A 10,044-nucleotide genomic window follows, 5' to 3' on the forward strand; every position below is an offset into this window, starting at 1 on the left:
TATTTATTCCTATATGTTGTTGTTGTTGTTAAGTGCTGTTGAGTCGGTTCTGACTCATAGTGACCCTGTATAGGGTTTCCAAAGAGCAGCTGGTGAGCTTGAACCGCTGACCTTGCAGTTCAAATGACTTTGCAGTCTGACACATTAACCCACAGCGCCACACCAGAATGATTGTTTATTCCTGCCTGAAGGTTTCTTTTTTATTTTTGAGATATTATCCCTGATCCTTTCCTTACAATCTCTGTTTATTATCTAACATTTTTTGCTCTTTTGTTACTGCTGCTCCATTGGTATTTTTAACTAATATAGTCACAGTGCAGATGAAGATGTAGGAATAATTGGACCTACATCTGTTTTGGATCCAGATTTTATAGGATTTAGTGAGCCGATAAATGAAAAAGGCATCAGAGATGAATTCAAAGTTTTTGGATTTATAAAGGAAAAATGATGGTGCCATTTACTGATAAATAGTGGAGAAAGCACAGACATGAAGGAAGTAGATAATGGAGGACTCTGTTTAGGTGGTGTTAAATTTGAGATTGTAGTAGACAATTAAGTAGCTATCTCAAGCTAGCAGTTGGGTACACCAATTTGGAGCCCAGGGAAGATATGTTTATATGTTTAGGGTACATGAACTTGGTATGAAATTCATGCTTTGTGATTGGATGAGATAATCACATATGCTAATCCTGGATACTAGTATTCATCAGAATCCCTGTTGGGTTTATTAGGAAAATACAGATTGATATGTACCAACTAAGAGTTTCTCATTCAATGGGGTTGGGATAGGGCCCAAGACTTTGCATTTATATTAATTTGTATGTCTATACTTACATTAATAATTATGCTAGTATTTATTATTATATTCATATATTTGTCTAAATGTGTTTTAACTTCTTTTAGTTGGAAAAGAGGTTTCCAAATTTACCTCTTATTAGGTTATTCAGGATCTTTGCCCCAGAGTTTACACGTCACGACTGTTAAAAGACAGACTAGAGGTGATTCTTACCAATTAAGAAATATTGATATGGATTGTAAACTCTTAGAGGGCAGGATGCAGTCTGTTCATTTTCATATAGAGTTTCATCCTTGTAAGCAGCCACATCTATGAATAGCAGTGTGGTATGGATATGATATAAGACAGTAAACAATTCCCCTCACCACCCGTTGTCAGTTTTTCATACTGCAGTGGCTTGAGAGTTCCTGTGATGCTGGAAACTATGCCACCTGGATTTTAGATACTTGAAGGTTTCAGCGGAGCTTCTAGACTAAGCAGATTAGGAGGGAAAGGAGGACTACTTCTGAATATTTAGTCACTGAAAACCTTATGATTAGTAGTGGAACATTGTTAGATATAGTTCCAGAAGGTGAAAGCATTATTTTAGTACTGGACTATTTATTATCAGATATAGTACCAGAAGAAGAGCCCCTTAGTTGGAAGACAATAAAAATATGACTGAGGAAGAACTGCCTCCTTAAATTAGAAGTAACAGAGGTGATGTGAATAGAGTAAAGCTTTTAGGATTGCCATTTACTAGTGGCACACAACTCAAAATGAGGTTCAAAATAAGGAGGAAACTGAAAACATCTATTAATAATTGGAATATGGAATTATGAAGTATGAGTGTAGGAAAATTGGAAGTTGTAAAAAATGAAACAGAACACATAAAAATTGATATCCTACTCATTTACTAAGCTGAAATGGATTGACATTGGTCATTTTGAATTTGACAATCATATAGTATCCTATTCAAAGAATGACAAATTGAAGAGGGATAGTGTATCATTCATCATCAAAAAGAGCATTTCGAGATCTATCTTGAAATACAAATGATGTCTGTGATCGTATAATATCCATATGCCTACAAGGAAGACCAGTTAATGCCACTATTATTCAAATTTAGTCACTAACCACTAATGTCAGTGAAGGTGAAATTGAAGTATTGTTACAACATTTAATAAAGAAGTATTGATAATTACTGATGATTGGAATGCAAAGGTTGGAAACAAAGAACAAATATCAGTAGTTGGCAAATATTAATTTTGTGATCAAAATGATGTTAGAAACTGCAAGATAGAATTTTGCAAGACCAATGAGTTATTCTTTGCAAATATCTTTTTTCAACAACATAAAAGATGACTATACACATGGAATACACAAAAATCAAATTGACTACATCTGTGGGAAGAGATGATAGAAAAGGTCAATATCATCAGTCAAAACAAGGGCAGGGACAGACTGTAAAACACATCATCAATTTCTCATATGCAAGTTAAAGCTGAAGCTGAAAAAATTAAAATAAATATATGATACCCAAAATGACCTTGAATATACCCCACCTGAATTTAGAGACTATCTCAAAAACAGAATTAATTCATTAGACACCAGTGACTGAAGACCAATAGAGTTGTGGGATGACATCAAGAATACCATAAAGGAATAAAGAAAAAAGTCATTAAAAAGACAGGAATGAAAGAAAAGACCAAAATGGATATCAGAAGAGACTCTGAAACTTATAGCTCTCCAGTGTAGAGATAATAAAGTGAATGGAAAAAATTAAAAAGTAAAAGAATTGAACAGAACATTTCAGAGCACATCTGGTAAGGACAAAGTCTAGTATTATAATTAAATGTGCAAAGGCCTGGAATTAAAACATCGAAAGGGAATTAGAACATCAAAAAAAAAAAAAACAGTCAGCATTTCTCAAGCTGAAATATTTCTCAAGCTTGAAAAATTTTCTCTGAAGAGAAAATTTAAAACTATATTTGCAATATTGAAGGATTCTATGGGTTAAATATTGAATAAAGCAGAAAGCATCAAAAGAAAATGGATGGTCCAACCACTCTGGAAAACAGTATGGCATTTACTCAGAAGTTGGAAATAGAAATACCTTATGATCCAGCAATTCTTCTACTTGGTATATAGTCACAAGAAATACGAGCCATAACGCAAGTAGATATTTGCATACCAATGTTCATAGCAGCACTATTTACAATTTAAAAAGATGAAGACAACCTAAGTGCCCATCAATGGAAGAATGGATAAACAAACTTTGGTATATACACACAATGAAATATTGCTACCTTGAAGAATAACAAGGAAGCTGCAAGCCACTGCATAACATGGATAAATCTTGAGGACATTATGCTGAGTGAAATTAGTCAGTCACAAATATTTAGAATATTTTCTGATGAACCTCAAAGACCACAGATTTCAGTATGGATTCTACTTCAATGTAAAGAAAGCAAAATCCTCACCACTGGACTAATAAACAATGTCACGAAAAATGAGAAAAGATTGAGGTTATTAAAGACTTCATTTTGTTTGTATTCACAGTAAACACTGATGGAAGCAGCACTCAAGGAATCTGCTGCACAAAACCTCTTTAAAGTGTTCAATGCAAATATATCAGTTTAAGGACCAAGGTGTGCCTGACTCAAGCCATGATATTTTCAACTGCCTAATATGCATGTGAAAGTTGAACATTGAATAAGGAAGACCATAAAAGAATCAATGCATTTGAGTTACTGTGTGGGAGAAGAATATTGAAAGTGTCATGGACTGGCAGAAGAACAAACAAATCTGTGTTGGAATGAGTACAGCCAGAATGTTCCTTAGAAGCCAGAATGCAAGAATTCTTATCTCATACTTTTAACTTGTTACCAAAAGGGAACAGTCCCTGGAGAAGGGCATCATACTTGGCAAAGTGGAGGGTCAGCAAAAATGAGGAAGACCCCCCCACCCCCAACAAGACGGATAGGCATAGTGGCAGCAGCAATGGGCTCAAATATAATGACAATTGTGAGGATTGTGAAGGACCAGACAATGTTTCATTCTGTTGTGCATAGGTTCACTATGAGTCAGAAATTATCTGACTGCACCTAACAACGTTAAACTATTTCTCTAATTTTTCCACACAGTCATAGATGTATATTTGCAGTAAATGTTACTGGATTTCAATAACCTTTCTATTGAAATCATCTGATCTCCTCAAGACCCTCAACTAAATTTAAGCAGACTGTTTCATAAGAGTCCCTGTCAGGCACAAGTGGTTAAGCACAGGACCACTAACCACAAGATTGACAGTTCAAACCCACTCATGGGTGTGTCATATGATATGCTTGGTGAACTGTTTCCAAATTCAGCATCCTTGTATTCAGCACACACAAAACTGCCTGGTTTGGAACTGACTTGTTGGCAAATAACAGCATATGAGTTCTGGTGTGGCACTGTGGGTTAATGTGCTGGACTTCAAGGTCCGTTTGAACTGCAGGGTTGGGGGTTCAAGCTCACCAGCCACTCCTCAGAAACCCTATACAAGGTTGCAATGGGTTGGAACTAACTCGACGGCACTTAACAACGATATCATAGTAGAACTTCAGCTTACTTTATCAGATCAACCCTAAAGGAATGAATCAAGGTAAGCAAATTTCAGAGTGTTGAGAGATCACTGGCCTTCAAGGGCAGACAAATGAGATACTGAAATGCTTATGGGCTTCTGCATGCCAATGTAACTGCTTTGTTGTTGTTGTCAGGTGCCATCGAGTTGGAACTGACTCATAATGACCCCATGCACAGCAGAACGAAACAATGTCCGATCCTGGGCTAACCTCACTACCGCAGCCACACTCGATGCCATCAATGATGCCACCTGGCCAATCCATCTCATTGGGGGTCTTCCTCTTTTTCTCTGACCCTCCATCTTACCCAGCACGGCATCCTTCTCCAGCGACTGTTACCTCCTGACAATATGTCCAGAGTATGAGAGATGAAGCTTAGCCATCTTGACCTCCAAGGAGCACTCTGGCTGCACTTCTTCCAAAACAGATCTATTGGTTCTTTTGGCAGTCCATGGCACTTTCAGTATTCTCCTCCAACACCACAACTCAAAGGCATCAATTCTTCTACGATCTTCCTTATTCACTGTCCAGCTTTCGCATCCATATGAGGTTATTGAAAATACCATGGCTTGGGTCAGGTGTACCTTAGTCCTCAAGGTGATATCTTTGCTCTTCAACACTTTAAAAGTTCCTATGCAGCAGATTTGTAAGGTTATCAAAATTTGGAAGGAAACACATTAGTTGGGCAAATGTTGGGAGTGACAGAGAATTATTGTGTATTGGCAATTTTTCTAAGGGCCAACTCATACTCTAATATTTGGACTTTAGTTATATGTGTGGTGCATAAATTTGAAGTTGGCTCTAATTTCCTTTTGTTGTTGTTGTTAAGTGCCATCGAGTCGGTTCCGACCCATAGCGACCCTGTACAGGGTTTCCGAGGGTGTAAATCTTTACGGGAGTAGAAAGCCTCATACTTTCTACTCCCAGCGGCTGGTAGTTTCGAACCGCTGACCTTAAGGTTCGCAGCCCGATTCGTAACCACTACGCTACCAGAGCTCCTTTTAGAGCATATTAATTTTATTATGGTGATATAAGGCTTTTTTTAAATGTCAAATATAGAAATATAGCAGGTAAAACCTACTGTGTTTCTTTCGTAATTCAGTTATTTTGGCAAGAGGCTAATTGCAAAGGAAAACCAGTAAAAAGGTAAAATTCATCAGACATTATAGAAATACAGATATATTTCTCCTAGTGATTTGCCAGTACATTTTAGCATCATGACAATACCTCTTATTGAATTTCACTGAGCAAGGTTGGTATATGTGGTCAGAGAGTTAAATTTAACTGACAGCCTACAAATCAGCAGGTGGAACTAGAGTGTAAATTATAATGAAAAGATTACAAACATTTGTGACTTTTTTTCTTTTGGGCAAATTCCATGCCACTTGAAGCATAAAGTGGGGTGGAAATAAAAACAAGAAAGACACAAGTAAAAGTAACAAAGCACAGTGAAATATTCTGGGATTAAGCAAGAATAAATGGGGTATATAACAACAACACTTTGTTAACTATAAAGTATTATATAAATATTTATTGTAAGAGAAAAAAAAATCATTGTTTGACTATTATTTTTATAACCCTGAGGAAGCTGGAAGTATTTTTCTTCAGCTAGTAGGAGTAATACTTTTTTGATGATAGACGATACACAGTGTAAATTGAAATTAACATGTTTTTACTGATTTTATTGCTGAGTAAATACTAACAAAATCTCTGCTCTATTGGCAAACCAAGTAGTCCATCAAATGAATTTAATGTACTTCATAGACCATCAAAAGATCACATAACCAGACACTGTAGAAGAGTTAGTTACACAAGCAGCCTCCAGATTGTTTTGTTGTGTGGTGCCAAGTAGGTTCTGACTCATCGCAACTCTGTATAGGGTTTCTGAGAGTGACTTGTGGGAATGAACTGTAGACTTTCTGATTAGAAGTTCAGTGCTTATCTTACAGCCCCACACCGAGGTTCTATATATGTTCAATTTACATACCACCTGTAGTTATCAACCAAACCTTACAAAGCCCGTTATAAAAATTCAAGGCATATATACAATGGTTCATAATAACAAAATGGTGCTACTTTGTGATGGCCATCAAAATATTATTATTATTACTATATTATTAGATTTTTTAGTGCATCTGTTAGTAGTTCTTTAATGGTTTTATAAAGCTCCACTTTATAATATACACACAGAAAACATTTGGCTGACATTCAGTAAAACAAATCTAACAATTCTAACTTAACGTACAAATTTGATTTTGTGAGAAACGTCTATACTGACAAACGCTCAAGTAATTCAATCTGTAATCATTTTAGCAAGAGTGAGGTTTTCTTTATTCAATATTGCAAAATCGGGCGCCCAACCCACTAGACATGGGCAGATGCACCACAGGACCAGCCACAAATGGTTTTTATTCTTGTCTCCAAAAAGCCCCTCCTCCAGTTCCAGTTCCCCATATATAATTCTATGGCACATCCCATTTTCCCTCCCCACTTGAAGCCTAAATGGCTTCCTTGTGGTCTTAATGGCTGTATTCTTATTTAAATTGCCTAGTCCCAGAACATCCTGCTTCTTTCTACTATCTGTCTGCCAGGTCTAGCAATCTCATGAATTCCTGAAGATGGACCATGCCCCAAAGAGCTATTTTTCACAATTTAAAGACAGATTAGAAGAAAATTTGTTCATAATCCAGGGACTACCTATAATGGAAATAGAGACTACAGTTCTGTCTTTTAATAGTTTACTATTTAAAAAGAGAAAGTAAGAGTAAAACTCTATAAGTATCAGAAGCATATACACTAATATTCACATAACTAATCCTAACCATTCAAAATAATATATTTTATTCTATAAAAATGTTAACTCCTTCTCTTCCTAATTCTGTCTGACTGTCCCTGTATTCAGTCACAATCTCTTCTGTCAGATTTCCTTAGCAACATTTTTCTCTTGTCCATGCAGATTGTAATGTCTGCCCTGAGGATGCTGTCATTCAACCTTAATGTTTTTACTCCTTCTGAGTACCTGCTGCAGTTGGATGCTGCAGTGATTTCAGAAGGAATTAGCTCATTAGAGCTTGGGGGCAATAAAAAGTCTTGTGTGTGTCTGTGTATATGTGTATCTTTTACTTGCTGTTATCTCAGTCTTGTTTATTTAAATCTTTAACATAAGCACGATAGTAATTTCTTTTAAAAAAAAATGACTAGCCCTACTTACTGTTTATATGTAATTACAGACAAAAAATTAAAATGGAAGGTTGTTGATTACAGGGTTAAACTTTAAATGCTATTACTACCTAATTCTGATTAGTTTGCTTCTGTGTGTGCATTTTTTAATATACTCATAATTGCATAGATTTGCTGAGCCGGCTTTCTGTTTGCTTTCTGTTAAAGAGTATGGAAAATGAGGTTTAAATCTTGTTAAAATTACTGAAATGTCTTCCTTTCTAGGTTTCTTATGCCAAAATAATCCTACTTAAAACATTTTTTTTTTTTTTTTACTGACTTATTTATGGTCCCTGGATAATAATTATGCCAAATGAAGAGTGACTTTTTTTTTTTTTTTAAGTTGAAAAGGGAAATAGTGTCATGACTGTGAAAAACTGGAATGTTGTTTGAAGATTTCTGAGGGGATGAGCTGAGACTGTGTTCTTCAGCACTGAGAGCTGAGGGACTTGCCAATTGAAGTGGAGCTGATTGATCTGCCTAAGACAAAAAACACATTTTCTGACAGAGTGTTAATAAACTCTCTCCAGAAATGGTGGGCTCCTTTCAAGATTTTACCGTTTGTTTTTGAAGTAATGAAATTTACAGAGAACTATTATAAGGTTCTAATTGAATTTCACAAAAGTAGCCCTGATGTGACCCAAAATAGGGGTGGTGGGAACCCAACCCACCGAACTCCACACCACGAAGTAACTCTACAGAATCATTGATTAGCAACATGAATTGGAGAAAAGAGGACCAACTCTCAAATAATTAATCCCAGTTAATGAAGACTTTCAAGATTTGGCAAGTTGATGCTGATAACTTTGGTGAGGCACAGGGAGATGATGAAGTTTGGCAGCTATAAAAGAGATGTGTTTATTAAAACACCTTTTCAATAGCCATAGGATATAATAAAAAGCTATCTTTAATAGTTTTAAAGAAACTATTAAAATAAAACCTAGATGGAATTGATAATTTCACCACCAGTGGTCTTCAGAGAACTTTCTTGACTTTATTGAGAGCTTGTACACACTTTGTGGAAATATTAATATGCATTATTTAGATTCTGTGCTCTACATTTTGGTGAAACATGTTAAAAGAAGTCAAGGGCACTTATATTAACACGATGTTGCCATAATTAAGCAGATAGTGATATCACTAAAACCTCTTTTGTTCAAATCATAAACAAAAATAAATTCTTTAATTTTATTTTGTGTTGTAGTTGAGAATACACACAGCAGAACATAGACCAATGCAGCAAGTTGTACATGTACAATTCAGTGACACTGTTTACATTGTTTGAGATGTACAACCATTGTCACCTCCTTTTTTCAAGTTATTCCTCCCTCATCAACATATACTCACTGCTTTCCAAGTTTCCTATCTTTCGAGTTAGATCTTATATACCCAAACTCACAGTGACCCTATATAAAGTGTTTAAAGTTATAAATCTGTATGGAAGTAGAAAACCTCATCTTTCTTCCATGGAGAGTCTTGTGGGTTTGAACCACTGACCTTTCAGTTAGTTCTACAGTGTCAACAGGGTTTCTTTCTATCCTACATAGATCTTAAAAGAGCACAATGCTCAAGACAGACATTCTTTACTAGTTAAGCTAAACTATTGTTTTGAGGGGATAATCTATTGTTCAAAAATTATCTCGAAGCAATAGTTTCAGAGTTCTAATTTACCTCCAGGGCTCTAGAAAGTTTGGATTTCTTTAGAAATAGAAATTCTGTTCTGTATTTCCCACCTCTTGTTCAGGATTCTTCTATAGAATCTTTGATCAAAATATTTGGTAATGGTAACTGGATATTATGCAGTTCTTCTGGTTTCATGGCAAATGAGGCAATTGCTAATGGAAGAATTAGGCCGACATTCTATTTCCTCCTTTTATTTCTGAATCTCCTTCTGTTGCTCCTAGTAAACAGAAACCAACAAAATCCCAAATGGTCACTTGCTTGCTTTTAAGACCCCAGGCACTGTGCAATAAGCTATGTTCTATTTTATATGATGTTAAAATAATAAGGAAATAATCTCCTATTTTTTATTCTAAAACTCAAGAAAATGGCAATGATTACAAACAGGTAGTGGATAAATATGTTGTATATATAACTATAGCGTAGTGGTTACGAATCGGGCTGCGAACCTAAGATCAGCGGTTTGAAACTACCAGCCGCTCCACGGGAGCAAGATGAGGGTTTCTACTCCCGTAAGGATTTACACCCTTGGAAACCCTGTTACAGGGTCGCTATGGGTCGGAACCCACTCGACGGCACTTAACAACAACAACAAATATATATCTATACATATACATATATATGGAGTTCTGGTAGCGTAGTGGTTACGAATCGGGCTGCTAACCTTAAGGTCAGCGGTTCGAAACTACCAGCTGCTCCGCGGGAGAAAGATGAGGCTTTCTACTCCCGTAAAGATTTACACCC

This window comes from Chrysochloris asiatica, unplaced genomic scaffold, assembly GCF_000296735.1.
Source record: "Chrysochloris asiatica unplaced genomic scaffold, ChrAsi1.0 scaffold00010, whole genome shotgun sequence".
NCBI classification, from domain to species: Eukaryota; Metazoa; Chordata; class Mammalia; order Afrosoricida; family Chrysochloridae; genus Chrysochloris; species Chrysochloris asiatica.